Here is a 19,565-nt window from a genome sequence, read left to right on the forward strand (position 1 = left end):
ACAGTCTGGTTGTTTCTTTCAAAACTAAACATACTTGCACTACTATGTTATTTACCTAAAGGATACAGAAATACAGATATGAAGGGGCACATGCACCCCGATGTTTATAGAAGCATTAACAACAGCCAAAGTACGGAGAGAGACCAGATGTCCATCAAGTGATGAAATGATAGAGAAGATGTGGTCTATATATACAATGGAATATGACTCAGCCATCAAAAAGAATGAAATCTTGCCATTTACAGCGACATAGATGGAGCTAGAGTGTATTATGCTAAGTAAAATGAGTCAGACAGAGAAAGACAATTATCATGTGATTTCACTCAATGTGGAATTTAAGAAACAAAACAGATGAACATAGGGGTAAAAAGAAAAAAGAGGGACAAACCAGGAAACAGACTCTTAACTCTAGAGAACAAACTGATAGCCACCAGAGGGGAGGTGGTGGGGAGATGGGTGAAATAAGGGATGGGGGTGAAGGAGCGCATTTGTCCTGATGAGCATGGGGTGTTGTATATAAGTGATGAATCACTAAATTGTACACCTGAAACTAATGCTACACTTTATGTTAACTGGAATTTAAATTAAAACTTGAAAGAAAACACCCCCCCAAAAAAACTAAACACATTTTTTTTATATGATCTAGCAGTCATGCTCCTCGGTATTTATCCAGAGGAATTGAAAGCTTATGTTCTCGTGAAAACCTGCACGCGGATGTTTATAGCATTTCTATTCATAATTGCCAAAAGTTGTACGTAACCCAGATGTCCTCCAGTATAAATAAATAAATATACTTCACATGTGGAGCATCACTTCACTGCATAAATAAACTGGTACAACCAGACAATGGAATATTGTTCCGTGCTAAAACTAAACGAGCTGTGAAGCCATGAAAAGACATGAAGAACCTTACATGCATATCACTGAGTGAAAGAAGCCAGTCTACAGGCTCCATACTGTATGAGTCCAACAATATGACATTCTGGAAAAGGCAAAGCCATGGAAAAATGAAAACATGAGTGGTTGCCAGGGCTTGCGGGGGAGGAGGAAGGATGGACCAGCAGAGGAAGAGGAGGTGTGAACGAGCAGAGCACAGAAGACTTCCAGGGAGTGAAAATACCCTGGATGGTACCATAATGGTGGATACACGGGCCCATACCCAGAGAATGTACACCACCAAGAGTGAGCCGGAACCTAAGTTGTGGACTTGGCGGCTAGCTGGGGGCACTCCTAGGACAGATCCAACACCCAGGTCCTGGACTCAACTTCTGTTCAGGGCAGGCGGCTCCCATTCACACAGGCTAGGTGAGAAATATTCCTCGATTGCACTGCCAGGACCACTTGGGAAGCAGAGAAAAGGGATCTCAAGCTTCTGGAAGCTTCTAGCCCCTGTCCTCCATGTTCTCTGTAGCTGCCTCCTCCTGAGAGACCCAGGTTCCAGCCTTCAGCTCATACTGCCTGTGTGGACTTGATGTCTGAGGTCAGTAATGTCCCCTCCATCTTCTCTCCCATCTCTCCTACATCCTGCATCTCTACTCTAGAGCTGGAGAGAGTTGAACAAGGAGAACTGTGGGACATAGACTCTTCAGGACCGTGCCTGCTGGGGAGGGAAACTGAGCTGGGACATTCGGGGAGATCTGGTCTGCCATCAGGGGCTTTGAAAGAAGGGTAGAGAGGGATCCTGGCCTACGGCACCGTGTTCCTCTCCACACCCGGGTGTGCAGAGATCCAGGAATCCCCACACACACTGGGCTTACTCTTTGATGGGCCTTGGCCTCACTCCTGCCTCCTTGTGGTCTCATTTTGGGATGTCCAGGGCTCAAGAGACCAGCCCGGGTCTCACTTACACAGGTGCACGGGCCTCAGGAAGTGGGAGGGTGGGAAATGGATCCACATGGGCATCCAGCCCTTGGGGAACCTAAACTGTCCCGGGCAATTGTGTTTGCACCTGCTGTGCAGAAGCAAAGTCGTGTCCAGCTTTGGGAAGGAGGGTATGACCTGTCTTACAGCAAGGTCAAGATACGGCTTGGGCATAGAATACCCGCAGGCAGAGAATTTGGCACAAAGGGAAGGAGCCATTCCAACAAGTGCAGTAGAGCTTCTTTCATGGGGAAGGTGGAAGAGGATTGGGGCTGGCAGGAGAGAAAAGGGCAGACACTCCTCTGAGTGTGTGGGTGGCTGCCTCAGCGAAGTTGGAAGTATGGGGCCGAGACCAGGTGGGACAGGCCAGAGGGAGCCAACTTTCACTTCCTCTTGTCTTTCTGTTCATTTTCCCTTTTCCCCTGGGCAGATGCGTCTTTGTCATCCCTTTTTTCCCCCATGAATGTCGCGTCATAAGCATTTTCCATGTTGTTAAGAGTTTTCTTAATAAAATTTGTAGGTGGAATCTATTTTGATCACAGAGGATTTGCAGAAACCGTCGAGAGACTTCTCCTAGGTCCCTCACCGGGTTTGTCTCTCCCAGTGTCATCATCTTACCGTGTTACCAGTCCACTTGTCAAAGCCAAGGAATCGCCGTTGGTACCTTACGACTAACCAAACTCCAGAATTTGTGCGGGCCTTACCAGTTTTTCCTTTCGTATCCTTTGTAAATTCAGGATCCAACCCAGGACAGCCACATTGCATGTACTTGTTCTGTCTCAGTCCCTATGACGGTTTCTCAGCACTTCCTCATGTTTCATGACCCGGAGAGCTTGGGGGAGGACTGGTTTTAAGTGCTTGTAGAATGTCTCAAAGCGGGTTTGTCTGATTGTTCTCACGATTAGAACAGGGTTATATGTTTTTGGAAAGACTACCGCAGAGGGGACATGCCCTTCTCATCACATTGTATCAGAAGGCGCGCGATATCCACGTGACATTACTGGTGATATGACCTTGCTCGCTTGGCTAAGGCAGCGTTGACCAGCTTTCTCTCCTTTAAGGTTCCTGCTTTCCCTGTTCCCAACTCTGTTCTGTGGAAGCGAGTCACTAGGTCTGGCCCACACTCAAAAGAGGTGAAGGAAACCATGCTCCTTTTCCTGGAGGGGGTAGTATCTTCCTGAATTATTCAGAATTCTGTAAGGAATGTTTGTTTCTTCTCCTCAGTTATGTATTAATGGAATCATTTATTTATTTCTATCAGTAAGTATACTTATCTTATACTTTGGGTTATAATCTAATCCTTTATTTTTGCTGCCGAAATTGTTCCAGCTTTGGCTATTGGTGGCTCTTTCGGGTTGGTTCCTGTGTTCCCCATGATATGCTCCATCCTTTTATTTATTTTTATTTTTTAGCACTTCCTTACCTCTGGCACTGTGAGATGCTCTAGGCTCATCTTGTATTTTTCTCTGCCCCAGCCCTAGAGTCTTGGACGGAGGATGGTATTAGGAAACCTGTTTTTTGTTGTTGTTGTTGTTGTTGTTTTGTTTTTTTTAAAAGGTTTTTATTTATTTTATTTAGAGAGAATGAGTGCAAGTGAGAGAGAGCAGAAGCAGAGGGGCAGAGGGAGAGGGAGAAACAGGCTCCTTGCTGAGTCAGGAGCCCTATGTGGGGCTCAATCTCAGGACACCAGAATCACGACCTGAGTTGGAAGGCAGACGCTTAACCTATTGAGCACCCAGGTGCCCCAAGATTTCATTTTTTTGATGGCTGAGTAATGTATATATATACCACATCTTCTTTATCCATTCATCAGTCTGTGGACATCTGGGCTCTTTCCATATTTTGGCTGTTATGGACCTTGCTATAAACATTGGGATGCAGGTGCCCCTTTGAATCACGTTTGTATCCTTTGGATAAATATGTAGTAGTTCAATTGCTGGGTTGTAGGATAGCTCTATTTTTAACTTTTTGAGGAACCTCTATACTGTTTTCCAGAGTGACTCTGTTGGCTCACATTCCCACCAACAGTGTAAGAGGGTTCCCCTTTCTCCCCATCCTCACCAAGATCTGTTGTTTCCTTACTTGTTAATTTTAGCCATTCTGACTGGTGTTAGGTGGTATCTCATTGCGGTTTTGATTTGTATTTCCCTGAAGCCGAGGGATGTTGAGCATTTTTTCATGTGTCTGTTGGCCATTTGTATGTCTTTTTTGAAAAAATATCTGTTCGTGTCTTTTTTATTACAGCATGGGGACAGGACCAGGGGGCAGAAAGAGTGGCACTGTGATTGTGAGGGGTGATTGATTATATACTTTTTTTTTAAGATTTTATTTATTTATTTGAGAGAGAGAGAATGAGAGAGAGACAGCGCGCATGAGAGGGGGAGGGTCAGAGGGAGAAGCAGACTCCCTGCCGAGCAGGGAGCCCGATGTGGGACTCGATCCAGGGACCCCAGGATCATGACCTGAGCCGAAGGCAGTCGCTTAACTGACTGGAGCCACCCAGGCGCCCCTAATTATATACTTTTAAGGTGGGGGTAGAGGTAATGGAAGTCTCTAAAGAGATTTCTTCATGTTAAAGAAGATTTACAGGATCCTGGAGGTCTGGCTATTGTCAATTTAAGGTTGCTTTTTGCCCCTAGAAAAGCATTAACATCAATGCAGTTGTGAATTCCTTGAGGAATGTCACATTCTGCCTGTCTCAGGTACATATCAGTGTGCTGCAAGTTTCAAGGAAATTTAATTTTACCTACTTTCTCTTGGCTTTTGTTCTCAGTCTTTCCCTCCTGATCAGTTTTGATTCTTAAATCTTTAAGGTTGCTGAGGGTGAAGGTCTTATCTTCTGTAACTTCTTCCTGCTGAATAGGGGCATAGAGATGTTCCTACCTGTGGGTCAACGTTGGTCAGTTGGGGTATTTATATATAGGATTTATGAAAGGCAGAGGCAGCTGAATCCAAGGTAGACCTATATGAATCTCCTAGAGTAGAAAGGATCATTTGTCGGCTTGAAGTTATGGCAAGTGAAGGAGTCTCAGCACCAGGTAAAGAGACACACGTTTGTACTGAGGGTCCAGGTCCTGATGAGAAGAAGGGCCCCATGTTGGGCACCAGAAATATGTGGGGCTGCTGAGCGAACTGTCAAGAAAGAATTCTTGAGAAGTTTTTGGTGCAAAAAGGTATTTTTTTATAGCACTGGGACAGGACCAGTGGGCAGACAGAGCTTCCAGGAAACCTGGTTTTTATAACTATTGTTCTCACTTGTTTATTCCATTTAGTAGATTACAATGATTGATTTGGCCATGCTGAATTTTATATTTAGGAGTAATAATTTTTCGGGTTAAAAAATCATTTTGCAAATTTTCTCTGGGAAAATAAAGTCGATTTTTCTGGGAAGTAGAGTCAGTTTCCAGGAGAAGGATTAATGGGGAAGGGCGCCTGGCTGACTCAGTCGGTGGAACATGCAGCTCTTGATCTCAGGTTTGTGGGTTCAAGCCCCACATTGGGTGGGGCTTAAAATAATGAATTAAAAATAAAATCCTTTAAAAAATTAATGGGGAAAAATCATGTATATTTTTATGTTTCTAGATACTCAGAGGCACATTGCTTCCATGTTATGGTACCAATGCACACCACCTCCAAGAATTTATAAATGCTAGCTCCCCTTCAATTTTTAGAATGAATAACAAGGCATAGAATGAAAAATCTTCTTCCTGTCCCTGTCTGTTTAATTCTCACACACCTCCTTCCTGGAGATCACAGTATTAGTTTCTTGTTTATTCCTTCAGAATTTCTTTATGAACAAACCAGCAAAATGAATGCATGCAAAAGAGACCATACTAAACACACTGTTCTTTTTTAAAAAATAAACTCTCTTTTCTTTTTATTTAAGATTTTATTTATTTATTAGAGAGAGAGTGTACAAACAGGGGGAGTGGGAGAGGAAGAAGCAGATTCCCCACTGAGCAGGGAGCCTGATGTGGGGCTGATCCCAGGACCCTGGGATCATGACCTGAGCCCAAGGCAGATGCTTAACTGACTGAGCCGCCCAGGCGCCCCTAAACATACTCTTCTTAATCTTGCCCTTTTTATGTGTATTTTGGATATCTGTATATCAGCACAGAGAACTTCCTCATTCTTTTTACAGCTACAAAATATTTCATTGTATGAATTTACTATAACATATTTAACCAGTCATCTGCTGATGGACATTTAGATGTTTTCCTGATTTTTTACTAAAGCAGTGAGGCAATGATTAACCTTCTACTCACATTATTTCATCTGTGTGCAAGTGTGTTTGAATACTGACATTTCAGAAACATTACCGCTGGCTCAAAGGAGATAGACATTTGTAATCTTGTTAGATATTACCGTTTGCCCTCCTTAGGAGCTCTATTCAATAAACATAACCCGGGTGGCTCAGTCATTAGGCGTCCGCCTTCGGCTTGGGTCGTGGCCCCGGGGTCCTGGGAAACAAAAATAAGCATAACCCACTAGCACCGAATGAGATTGTGACTACCCTATTATCCTACTACACACAAAAGAGTGTGCTATTAAACACGTGAGTTCATGTGTCTAAAGCGCTTAGAACAGTGAATGGGACATAGCAAGAGAGTGTTAATTACTTTTATTATTGTTGTTATTTTTAGATTGTTCCCCCAATCTGATTAGTAAAACAATAGTACCTTGGTGTCTTTTCATTTGCTTTTGTCTTCTTGTGAATGAGGTTGCGAACTCTTTTCGTGTTTAAGCGACATTTGTTTGCCATGCCAGCCTTTATCATCACTATTTAAACCTGAGTCTCCTGTCCTTCCTCACCCCAGAAGTCCTTGTTTTCTTGCTTACCCACCCTGTCCCAATTCCTCAACCTGGCAATTAGACCTCTCCTAGTCTGGCCCCAAATTATCTTTCCAATCTCATCTCCATGACTTTCCTATATCTCCTTTTTTTTTTTAATTTTTATTGTTATGTTAATCACCATACATTACATCATTAGTTTTTGATGTAGTGTTCCATGATTCATTGTTTGTGCATAACACCCAGGGCTCCACGCAGAACGTGCCCTCTTTAATACCCATCACCAGGCTAACCCATCCCCCCACCCCCTCCCCTCTAGAACCCTCAGTTTGTTTCTCAGAGTCCATCGTCTCTCATGGTTCGTCTCCCCCTCTGACTTACTCCCCTTCATTCTTCCTCTCCTGCTATCTTCTTCTTTTTCTTTTTTCTTAACATATATTGTGTTATTTGTTTCAGAAGTACAGATCTGTGATTCAACAGTGTTGCACAATTCACAGTGCTCACCGTAGCACATACCCTCCCCAATGTCTATCACCCAGCCACCCCCTCCCTCCCACCCCCAACCACTCCAGTAACACTCAGTTTGTTCCTGAGATTAAGAATTCCTCATATCAGTGAGGTCCTATGATACATGTCTTTCTCTGATTGACTTATTTCACTCAGCATAACACCCTCCAGTTCCATCCACGTCATTGCAAATGGCAAGATCTCATTCCTTTTGATGGCTGCATAATATTCCATTGTGTAAATATACCACATCTTCTTTATCCATTCATCATGTCGATGGACATCTTGGCTCTTTCCACAGTTTGGCTATTGTGGACATTGCTGCTATAAACATTGGGGTGCACGTACCCCTTCGGGTCCCTACATTTGTATCTTTGGGGTAAATACCCAGTAGTGCAATTGCTGGATCGAATTCCTATACCTCCTTTTTATTCTAGCCTAAATAATTTAACTATTGTTCTAAAACTCCTCGTACCTCTTGGCTCCTGGATCTCTGCTCAAGCCACTAACTCAGTCTGAAATTCTGATTCCCTTCCTCCGAACTGCCTGAGAGCTTTTCTTCTTATCTCAAAACCCAGTCATGCTGATGGGGTTTTGGAATATAGGGGAGGTTCAGTGAGGTGAGGTCCAGAGCTGACAACCAAGAAAGAATTCTTGAGACGTCTTTGGTGCAAAATGGTGGTTTATTAAAGCGCAGGAACAGGACCCGTGGGCAGAAAGAGCTGCTGGCCCAGGGTTGTGAGGGGTGGCTGATCATATACTATGGGGTTGGGGGAGGTAAGGAAAAGGGAGGTTTCTTTTTTTTTTTTTAAGATTTTATTTATTTGACAGAGAGAGACACAGTGAGAGAGAGAGAGAGAGAGAGAGAACACAAGCAGGGGGAGTGGGAGAGGGAGAAGCAGGCTTTCCGCCGAGCAGGGAGCCCGATGCGGGGCTCGATCCCAGGACCCTGGGACCATGACCTGAGCTGAAGGCAGACGCTTAACGACTGAGCCAGCCAGGTGCCCCTAAAAGATTTTCATATGTTAAAGAAGACTCACAGGATACCGGAGGCCTTGCCATTGTCAAGTTAAGATTGTTTTTCCCTCTAGCAAGGCATTAACATGAAGATAGTTGGGAGCTTCCTGGAGGAACACTACACTCTGCCCAATTCAAGTATCTTTCAATGGGCTGCAGGTTATAAGGACATTTAATTTTATCTACATTTCCTTCTGGAAGCTAGGTTATTGATAGAAATGCTTTGTTCTTATAGATTGCTAAGACATTTGTAAACTGAGGGAGACTCAGGTCTTGCAGGATTGTGATCTCTGTAAGTTAACTATTTGTTTTTCCTTTCCTTAGCTTTAGGGCGGTGAGGAGTGCCTGAGGAACGTCACAGATATCCCATTGGGGGGTGTTGTGGGGTGTCAGCTTCTGCTTTGTCCTCAGCTTGCCTTCTGTTCCCTCATCAATGCCTTATCTCTAACAAGAAGCATTTTCTGACCACCTCCAGTATCCGTGGTATTTCCCTTCAAAAACCTGAGGATGCTAGTTATTGGTAGACTGGATCGGTCTTTACATATATCTCTTTATTTTATTTTATTTTTTTAAAGATTTTATTTATTTATATGACAGAGAGAGACACAGCAAGAGAGGGAACACAAGCAGAGGGCATGGGAGAGGGAGAAGCAGCCTTCCCACGGAGCAGGGAGCTGGATGCGGGGCTCCATCCCAGGACCCCAGGATCATGACCCGAGCCGAAGGCAGACGCCTAACAGCCTGAGCCACCCAGGCTCCCCAATATATCTCTTTAGATCCGTGTTTTGCCTCTTAGAGTTTCCCATGTGCAGAGACTATGCCTCATTCTGTTTATCCTCAGTGCCTGGCACAGGGTGTGGGTACCATAGATGTTCAGTAGCTTTTATGCACAATGATTATGCTTAGGGATAGCGTGGTTGGTCGGTGTTTGGAGACAAAGAAGACAAATTTGGGGGAATAAATAATAGAGATATATGGGAAGATAGGAGGGAAGAGTCATGGCAAAGGATAAAGGGAGCAGGTTGAAGGAGACATGGAAGTGGGTATTTGGGGACAAAGGGTAAGAGCATGAGATGGAGTGAAGATCACTCTCCCACCTGTCATTGGTAGGGCCCAGGGTTAGAGGCCCCACTGGACGTGGTCACAAGGTGGCCGTGCGAGGGCCCACACAGGGCTCAGGCTAGGGGAAATTAGGTGGAGTTGGCTCCCTCAGCTCTACTATGGTAGGCAGCGAATAGATTATTTAATTCTTACAGAGCTTCAAAGAAGCCCCTGCTAGAAGGCCTGGTTGCTTGTTTCAGAGAAAAAGAAGGGTAAAGGTAGGAAAGTATTTTGTTTGTTTACTGGATTCGTTAAAAAAAACAAATGTCTATTGAGCACCTGCTATACTCCAGGCACTGAGAATACGGAGATTTTGCCCTGTAGGAGTATGTCGTCTAGTGGGGGAAGCAAAAGCATAAAAATTACATGCTACGATGTGTTAATATGAAGAAATAATTCTGTACACAGTGCTGTGGAGCATAAAGCAGGGGAAACAGAAAAGTCTTCTGAGTCTGGAAATCTGAGTGGGCACTTCTTAGGTTGGTGGGAACAGAGGAGAGCCAGGGAGAGGGTGGGCATTACAGGCAAATAGGCAGTGAGAGTTTCAGTTAGCTGGTGAAATTTCATGGGAATTCATGAGATTGGGCCAGGAAGAGACAAGATGGCCACAGGAAACAGAAGTTACGAAGAAGGAGAAGCCACATGGTAGAGAAAAGACATACTGAGCAGAGCGAGAAGTTCTTGGCAGAACGAGAAGCAGATGGTATTGGAGGCCAGCCCATTGTGTCACATCTACATATATTAAAAACCCACTGGTAAGATTATAATATTTGCTGTCAACCATCAAACATACTTAATAATTTGTTAGGAGAGAAATAGTGTATTCACCTAGATATTTAGAATAGCTGTTGCTATTCCTTTATTCCCAATATTGCAGGTCTCCTGCTTGTATCATTTCTAGTCTGTTAGAATGACTTTCCGCTAGCAAACCTTTTGGAGCGGGTGTGCTGGCCACTGATTCTCTTGGTTTTTCTTTATCGGAGAACGTCTTTATTTTACCATCATCCCTCCAGAGTATTTTTGCTGGATATAGAATTCTGAGTGGACAGTTCTTTTCTTTGAGCACTTTAGGATTCCCCTTCCTCCTGGCCTCCATTCTTTCTGACGAGGACACCTCAGGCTTGTGAATCATTGTTTCTCTGTAGGAAGCACGACGCTTTCCTCTGTTTCCGGGATTTTTTTCTTTGTCTTTAGTTTTCAGTAGTTTGATTATGATATGCCTGGTAAGGATTATTTTTTGTTTGTTTTATCCTGTTGGCGATTTGCTGAGCTTTTTGAATCTGTGTGTCTATGTCTTTCACGAAGTTTGAGAAAATTTAAGCTATTATCTCTTTAAAAAAGTTGTTTTTTTTTTTCCTTTTTCCTGCACCACATCTTCTTTCCTGTCTTTCTTGGACTCTGTGACAGGAATGTTAGACCTTTGGTATTCTTCTACATGTTCTTAAGGCGCTGTTCACATTTTTCAATCTTTTTTCCCCTCTGTTGTTCAAATTACATAGTTTCTGTTATCTATGTGTCATTTCCCTTTGTCATTTCTATTCTGTGGTTGAGCTCATTCAGTGAATTAAACAACATTTACTCGTTGTATTTTTCAGTTCTAAAATATTTCATCTGGTTCTTCTTTAGAGTCTCCATTTGTTTCCTGAGACTTTCTATCTTTTCATTCACTTCAACAGTGTTTGTCCTTTCTCGTTGGAGTATTTTATAACCACTCCTTCAAAGTCTTTGTCAAATAATCCCAACCTTTGGGCTTTCTTCACCTTGGCATTCTGTTGTCTCTTTTCATGTAAGTTGAGATTTCCCTGGTTCTTCTTCTTCTTATTGTATATTGAATATTTTGAATTTTATGGCGTGGGAGTTAATCTTGTTTAAATCCTAGAGAGAATGCTGGTATTTTTGTTTTGTAAGGCAGCTGAGCTGGCTGGGTCCTGGGCACAAGTTTCAGTCTTCTGTGGTCAGTTCTGTTTCTCAGGTCTTTGTAATGCTGTTTGGATCTGTCCCTGCGTGTGTCACCCAGTGGCCAGGCTGGAACCTGCATGGTGGCTTGTCTCTTAATGCAGTTCTCAAAGTCTTTGGCAGTCTGTTTGTGATCTGACTTTGCATGTGCACTTCAGGAGTGATCTCAGCAGATCACAGACAACATTCCGGTGGTCCTTTCCTGAGCTCCTCCCTTACGAAGTGCTTTCCAGTTTTCTGCCATTTCTCTTTTTGGTCCTCCCACCAGGGTAAACTAATCCCCAAACTTGTTGTTTCTTGTATTTTTGATTTTAGACATTCTGATAAGGTGTGAGATGATATCTCATTGTAGTTTTGATTTGCATTTCCCTGATGATGAGTGATGTTGAGCATCTTTTCATGTGTCTGTTGGCCATCTGGATGTCTTCTTTGGAGAAATGCCTGTTCATGTCTTCTGCCCAATTTTTAACTGGAGGATTTGTTTTTTTTGGTGTTGAATTTTGTAAGATCTTTATATATTTTGGATACTGACCCTTTATTGGATCTATCCTTTAAAAATATCTTCTCCTATTCAGTAGGTTGTCTTTTGGTTTTGTTGATTGTTTCCTTTGCTACACAGAAGCTTTTTATTTTGATGTAGTCCCAGTAGTTTATTTTTGCTTTTGTTTCCCTTGCCTCAGGAGACACATCTAGAGAAATGTTGTTATGGCCAGTGTCAGAGACATTATTGCCTGTGCTCTCTTCCAGGATTTTTATGGTTTCGGGTCTCACATTTAGATCTTTAATCCATTTGAATTTATTTTTGTGTGTGGTGTAAGAAAGTGGTCTAATTTCATTCTTTTGCATGGAGCTACCCAGTTTTCCCAACACCATTTGTTGAAGAGACTGTCTTTTTCCCACTGGATATTCCTTCCTACTTAGTTGAAGATTAAGTGACCATGTAAGTGTGGATTTATTTGGGGACTTTCTATTCTGTTCCATTGATCTATGTATCTATTTTTGTTCCAGGACCATACTGTTTTGATTACTATAGCTTTGTAGTATATCTTGATATCTAGGATTGTGATACCTCCAGTTTTTTTCTTCTCTTTCAAGATTGCTGTGGCTAGGGGAGACTGGGTGGCTCAGTCGTTAAGCGTCTGCCTTCAGCTCAGGTCATGATCCCAGGGGCCTGGGATCGAGCCCCACATTGGGCTCCCTGCTTAGCGGGGAATCTGCTTCTCCCTCTCCCACTCCCCCCGGTTTGTGTTCCCTCTCTTGCTGTGTCTCTGTCATATAAATAAATTAATTACCTTTTAAAAATCTTTAAAATAAAAAAAAGAGTGCTGTGGCTATTTGAGGCCTTTCATGGTTCCATACAAATTTTAGGATTGTTCTAGTTCTGTGAAAAATGCTGTTGGTATTTTGATAGGAATTGCATTAAATCTGTAGATTGCTTTGGCTAGTATGGATATTTTAACTATATTTTTTCTTTCATTGGTGTTTTCTAGTTTTCAGAGTACAAGTCTTTTACCTCCGTGGTTAAATTTATTCCCAGGTATTTTATTCTTTTTGGTGCAATTGTAAATGGGATTGTTTTCTTAATTTCTGTTTCACCTACTTCATTATTAGTATGTAGAAATGCAATGAATTTCTGTATATTGATTTTGTATCCTGTAACCTTACTGTATTCATTTAACAGTTGTAGTAGCTTTTTGGGGGAGTCTTTAGGGTTTTCTATATAGTATGTTATCTGCAAATACTGAAAGTTTTGCTTCTTCCTTACCAATTTGGATGCTTTTATTTCTTTTTCTTGTCTGATTGCTATAAGTAGGACTTCCAGTATGTTGAATGAAAGTGGTGAGTGTGGACATCCTTGTCTTGTTCCTGACCTTAGGGGGAAAAGCTCTCAGTTTTTCACCATTGAGTATGATGATAGCTGCAAGTTTTTCATATATGGCCTTTATTATGCTGAAGTACGTTCCCTCTAAAACTACTTTATTGAGGGTTTTTATCATGAATGGATGTTGTACTTTGTTAAATGCACTTATTGAAGTGATCATATGGTTTTATCCTTTCTCTTGTTAATGTGATGTATCCCATTGATTGATTTGTGAATATTGAAACACACTTGCATTGTGGTGTATTGTTAGATTTGGTTTACTAATATTTTATTGAGGATTTTTGCATCTGTGTTCATCAGGGATATTGGTTTTGGTATCAGGGTAATGCTGGCCTCATAGAATAAATTTGGAAGCTTTTCTTCTTTTTCTATTTTTTTTGGAGAAGTTTGAGGAGAATAGGTGTTAACTCTTTTTAATGTTTGGCAGAATTCACCTGTCTAGCTATCTGGTCCTGCACTTTTGTTTGTTGGGAGTTTTTTCATTACTGATTCAGTTTCATTGCTGGTAATCAGTCTGCTCAAATTTTCTATTTCCTCCCGATTCAATTTTGGGAGGTTATATGTTTCTAGAAATTTATCCATTTCTTCTAGGTTGTCCAATTTGTTGGCATATAATCTTTCATAATGTTCTTTTATAAGCTGTTGTATTTCTGTGGTTTTGGTTGTTATTTCTCCTCCTCCATTTCTGATTTTGTTTGAGTCCTCCCACCTGCCCCCCCCACTTTTTTTGATGAGTCTGGCTAAAAGCTTATTAATTTTGTTTATCTTTTCAAAGAACCAGCTCCTGGTTTCATTGTTCTGTTCGTTTGTTTTTTTAGTTTCTATTTCATTTATTTCTACCCTAATCTTTATTTCATTCCTTCTACTGTTTTGGGGTTTTGTTTGTTCTTCTTTTCTGGCTCTTTTAGGTGTAGGGTTAGGTTGCTTATTTAAAATTTTTCTTGCTTCGGGGCACCTGGGTGTCTCAGTTGGTTAAGCCTCTGCCTTTGGCTCAGGTCATGATCCCTGCATTGGGCTCCCTGCTCAGCGGAGAGCCTGCTTCTCCCTCTTCCTCTGCAGCTCCCCTCTGCTTTTGCTCTCTTACACTCTCTCTCTCTGTCAAATAAAGAAATAAAATCTTAAAAAAATTTTTTTTTCTTGCTTCTTGAGGTAGGCCTGTGTTGCTATAAAATTCCCTCTTAGAACAGTTTTTGTTGCATCCTAAAGATTTTGGACCACTGTGTTTTCATTTTCATTTGTCTCTGTGTGGTTTTTTTTTTATTTCCTCTTTGATTTCTTGGTTGACTCATTTATTGTTTAGTAGCATATTATTTAACCTCCATGTATTTGTGTTCTTTCCAGATTTTTTCTTGTGGTTTATTGTCACGCACTAAAATAAAGTTCTCAGACACCGATCTGAGCAGCCATGTAGGTCTGCCCCTGCCAGGGAGAGTAGCAGCAGCTGGATTCTGCACATAGCTTTTATTTTATTTTTTTATCAGAAAAGCAAGGACAGGTGCATCAGAGCATGGGAAAGGAGTACAAAGGGATGGCAACTATCTTGGAGCCATAAAGCAGGCCTGCACGCTCCCCTACACGCTGGCATGCAGGGAGGCAATCATGGGATAAGGGAGGAGTGGGATGTTTGTGCTAGTAATCGCCAGGTGCAGGAAGGGAGACTGAGGGTTACATTCTTTCATAGCTCTAAACCTATGCCCTGCCCCAGGGGATCATGGGATCCTGTTCATACCAGGCCATTGCGTTCAAAGCCTGAGACCAGGAATGCTACTGACGTTTCCTTCCACAGTCACCCTTTAGGGCTTAGAGTACACTTTCTAAGAATGACCCAGGAGACCATGGGATCCTGCTTCTACCAGGCCATCGCGTTCAGTAGCCTGAGAACAGGAACAGTGCTGACATTTCAGCTGCTTCCACAATCACCCCTTAGGGCTTACAATACACTTTCTAAGAATAACTCCACAGTGGTTGAATTCTAGTTTCATAGCATTGTGATCAGTGATCAGAAAAGATGAATGGTGTGACTTAAGTCTTTTCAAATTTGTTGAGACTTGTTTTGTGGCCTAATATGTGATTTATTCTGGAGAATGTTCCATGTGCACTTGAAAAGAATGTGTATTCTGCTGTTTCCAGATGGAATGGTCTAGATGTTCTGACTATATCTGTTAGAGCCATCTGGTCCAATGTGTCATTCAAAGCTACCGTTTCCTTGTTGATTTTCTGTTTGGATGATCTATCCAGACTTTGACAGTTTTGAGAAGTGCTGGCCAGGTATTTCGTAGAATACTCCTCTATTGGGATTTGTCTGATTTTTTTTTTTTCATGATTAGATGTAGGTTATGAGTTTGGAAGAGGAAGCCCACAGAGGTAAAATGCCATTCCTATCATATCAAGGGTATATATAATCAATATGACTTATCACTATTGATCAGGTTTTGTTTTGTTGGGTTTCTCCACTGTAAAGTTACTCTTCTCCCCCCTTCCCATTTGAACTCTTTGGAAGGAAGTCACAATGAGTAGTCCACACTTAAAGAATGGGGAGTTAAGCTCTCTTTTCTTCAGACCAGAGTATATACAAAAATTACTTGGAATTCTTCTGTATGAAGATTTGTATTTACTTCCTCATTTATTTATTTGATCATTTATTTGTATCATGAGTATGGACTCATGGATATTTATTTTATAATTTGAGTTATAACCTAATACTGCTTTATTCATTTTATTGCTCAAATTGTTCCAGCTTTGGCCATTGGAAACATTTTCAGTAGGTTCCTATGTTCCCTTAAATATACCCCCATTGTGTGTGTATGTGTGTGTGTGTGAGCATTTTCTTACTTTCTGCCATTACAAGATACTCCAAGCTAGTCTTACATAGTTTCTGCTCTGGTCCTAGAATCAGCCACCTCCCTAAGTAGTCGTAATTCTTTTTATTGGAGCATGGCATTTAAATCCAAGGTCTGAGCATGTTGCTTCTGAAGTGTCATTGCTTCTAAACCCTCTCAGCTGATTGCGCAATGGTGTGTGTGTGTGTGTGTGTGTGTGTGTGTGTGTGTGTGTAAATTATAGCATTTCCACATTATAAAAATATATATAATAGAATTTCCACCATTATAAAAACAAAGTATTTACATTCTATTATGTGACCTTTATTCTCACCATTGTTTTCATTCATCTTAGTTTTACAGGACATAAATATTTAATGCTTACCACCAGTCATTACAGATATATAATAATGTAGAAATAAATACATAATATATATAATAAATATGTATAATTTATCCATAACTACTTCTATAGAAGTATCTATATTAAGCTAAACACAAGGGGTGGCTGGGTGACTCAGTTGGTTAAGTGTCTGCCTTCGGCTCAGGTCATGGTCCCAGGGTCCTGGGATCGAGCCCTTCATCGGGCTCCCTGCTCGGCGGGGAGTCTGCTTCTCCCTCTGCCTCTCCCCCGTTTGTGCTCTCTCTTTCTCTCAAATAAATAAATAAATTCTTAAACAAAAAAGCAAACATGAGCTCATACTGATATCTCAAACTCTAATTCATGACCTCCAATACTGTTTTCTAGTAATTGGTATGGTAAGTTTATTTCTATTTATTATCACATATATATTTGTCTCTGGTTCCATCATATGATTTTGTTTATGTGTATATGTATGTATACATGTATATGTCTATATATATTTGTATCTTAATTATCTATGTCCACATATCACTTACCTGTGTACAATCTCACACACACACACGCACAGCCACAGAGGGGTTTAATTTATTTCACTATGTGGCCTGCTTGCTTTGCTTTTCATTGCACTTTTATAGATATGCAGGGGGTTGTATGTTTGTACTAGTAGTTCCTAGTATAATTCTATCCTAAATAATTCAGACAATAGGTACTAGTTCCTTACTAGGAGCAATGCTAAAGTTAGCTTGTGTACTGTTCCTCTTACATTTTCTCCACCACCCAAATTTAGCTAATATTAGTTTTTTTTAGTGTTTATCATTTTTACTGTTAAATATGCTTATACTTTCACTACTTGAGGCTTATTCAGCCTTCCATTTTCTCTCCCCCTTCCTTCATTTTATTGGTTATACAATTTCCACCTTATCAAAACAAAGAGTAGTGACATTCTACGTGACCTTTGTCCCATCATTGTTTTCATCTCTGTCCTGCAGTATGTGTGTGCAGTGCTTACCACCAGCTCTTCTGCCGACGTTTCTCTCAGCTGGCTGGAACTTGTTCCCTGTGCCTGTTTTGTGCTGTTCCCACAAGAAGATCTAGTGAGAACAACAGTCCTTGACTTCTCCTGTGTCCAAAACTGTCTGGTGAATTTCGGGGGTGTATATTTTTATCCAAACCATGAAAACATATTTCCAGTGAATGTTTTCTGTAGAAACGTTTTGTGCTATTTTTCATATTTAAAAAAATATACTATCTCTATTTCAATGCTGTATTAATTCCTTTTTAAAATTCATATTTGAGTGAGTCAGATTTTTCTCTCTTAACTGTTTGCAGAAATTTCCTGTTGGTATTGAGTTATGGAATAGCCTGCCAGAGTGTGCAGCCCAAGGGGTCCCTTTCCTGTTTCTAGAAAGATGGGTTATTTCTTTAAATACGGTACTTTCATGTATCTACACCTCCGCAGTTTTCCCAAACCTGAACGTCCCTGAGCGTGTCCAACAAGGCTTGGCCCCTTCATGGAGTACTGTTACCAGGGGACCCAGCCCGTGCCTTTCAGTGCTGCCCCCTCCCCTCCCAGTCTGATTACTTCTGGCTTCCGCCTCTCGTAGACCCCGCTCACCACTCCTTCTCCTGCCGAGCTGCTCTCAGGCCTTTCTGCAGAGCTCTCTGGGCAGCTCTGTTGGTATAGACTGCTTTTGGAAACATTTACACATAATTTTAAGTTTGAAGCATTTCTCTGTCACCTAGATTATTGAAACTGGGTTTTTAATTCCCTTTGTGGTTCTTTATAGTTTCCAAGAGGAGAAGTGTGTGTGTGTGTGTGTGTGTGCACGTGTGTGTAATTTAACCACTTGAGATCCTCAGTTAAAGAACTAATGAGGGGTGCCTCATTAGGTGGCTCAGTCGGTTAAGCATCCCAACTCTTGCTTTCAGCTCAGATCATGATCTCAGGGTCATGAGATCAAGCCCCATGTGGGGCTGTGTGCTGAGCATGGACACTGTTTACACTGCTTAAGATTCTCTCTCTCTCCCTCTGCCTCCCCCCGACCCCTGGTCTTGTGCTTGCTCTTTCAAAAAAAAAAAAAAAAAAAACAAAAACAAAAAAAACCTAATGAAAGATGTATTTCATTGAGAAGAAATAGGATCTCAGAAGTAAGGCATGGAATGCCAGGGGCACCAAAAGATAAAAATATGTGGTCCAATGTAATTAACTTCTTTACTTAAAAGGATTTTTATGAACTATTGACTGGAAGGAAACAATCACAATAACTATTTTTTCTATATTTAAATAAAGATGTAGTTCTATTTTCAACTGTTTGAGGAACCTCCATACCATTTTCCAGAGTGTCTCACCTGTTTGCATTCTCACCAACAGTGTGAGAGGGTTCCCCTTTCTCTGCATCCTCGCCAACACCTGATGTTTCCTGTGTTGTTGATTTTTAGCCATTCTCACTGGTGTGAGGTGGTATCTCGTTGTGATTTTGATTTGTATTTTCCTGATGATGAGTGATGTTGAACAAATAAAGATGTTACTTAAAACTTCAGGCTTACTAAACTGTGGAAAGAGCCAAGATGTCCATCGACAGATGAATGGATAAAGAAGAGGTGGTATATATACACAATGGAATATTATGCACCCATCAAAAGGAATGAGATCTTGCCATTTGCAACGATGTGGATGGAACTGGAAGGTGTTATGCTGAGTGAAATAAGTCAATCAGAGAAAGACATGTATCATATGACCTCACTGATATGAGGAATTCTTAATCTCAGGAAACAAACTGAGGGTTGCTGGAGTGGTGGGGGATGGGAGGGAGGGGGTGGCTGGGTGATAGACATTGGGGAGGGTATGTGCTGCGGTGAGTGCTGTGAATTGTGCAAGACTGTTGAATCACTGATCTGTACCTCTGAAACAAATAATGGAATATATGTTAAGAAAAAAAGAAGAAGATAGCAGGAGGGGAAGAATGAAGGGGGGGAAATTGGAGGGAGAGACGACCATGAGAGATGATGGACTCTGAAAAACAAACTGAGGGTTCTAGAGGGGAGGAGGGTGGGGGGATGGGTTAGCCTGGTGATGGGTATTAAAGAGGGCACGTTCTGCGTGGAGCACTGGGTGTTATGTACAAACAATGAATCATGGAACACTACATCAAGAACTAATGATGTAATGTATGGTGATTAACATAACAATAAAAATTTTTTTAAAAACTTCAGGCTTATTAAAAAGTTGTTTTCTTGTTTGGTCAGAGAATTTATATATATTTTGAAT

General features: G+C 41.4%; 1 long non-coding RNA gene across 3 annotated transcripts in view; it reads left to right on the forward strand.

The window, feature by feature from the left end:
• LOC114225419 (uncharacterized) overlaps window positions 1-19,020 on the forward strand; it is an 83,203-nt gene extending 64,183 nt beyond the window's left edge. For all 3 annotated transcript variants that reach the window (XR_003612550.2, XR_015769258.1, XR_015769259.1), the window contains one exon: window positions 18,839-19,020. This is a non-coding gene — a long non-coding RNA (uncharacterized LOC114225419). The remainder of the gene's footprint in view (window positions 1-18,838) is intronic.
• The last annotated feature ends 545 nt before the right edge of the window (window positions 19,021-19,565 follow it).

Source organism: Eumetopias jubatus, unplaced genomic scaffold (genome assembly GCF_037043125.1).
Source record: "Eumetopias jubatus isolate StellerSeaLion01/CBP00866 unplaced genomic scaffold, mEumJub1_p1.0 scaffold_10, whole genome shotgun sequence".
Classification (NCBI taxonomy): Eukaryota; Metazoa; Chordata; class Mammalia; order Carnivora; family Otariidae; genus Eumetopias; species Eumetopias jubatus.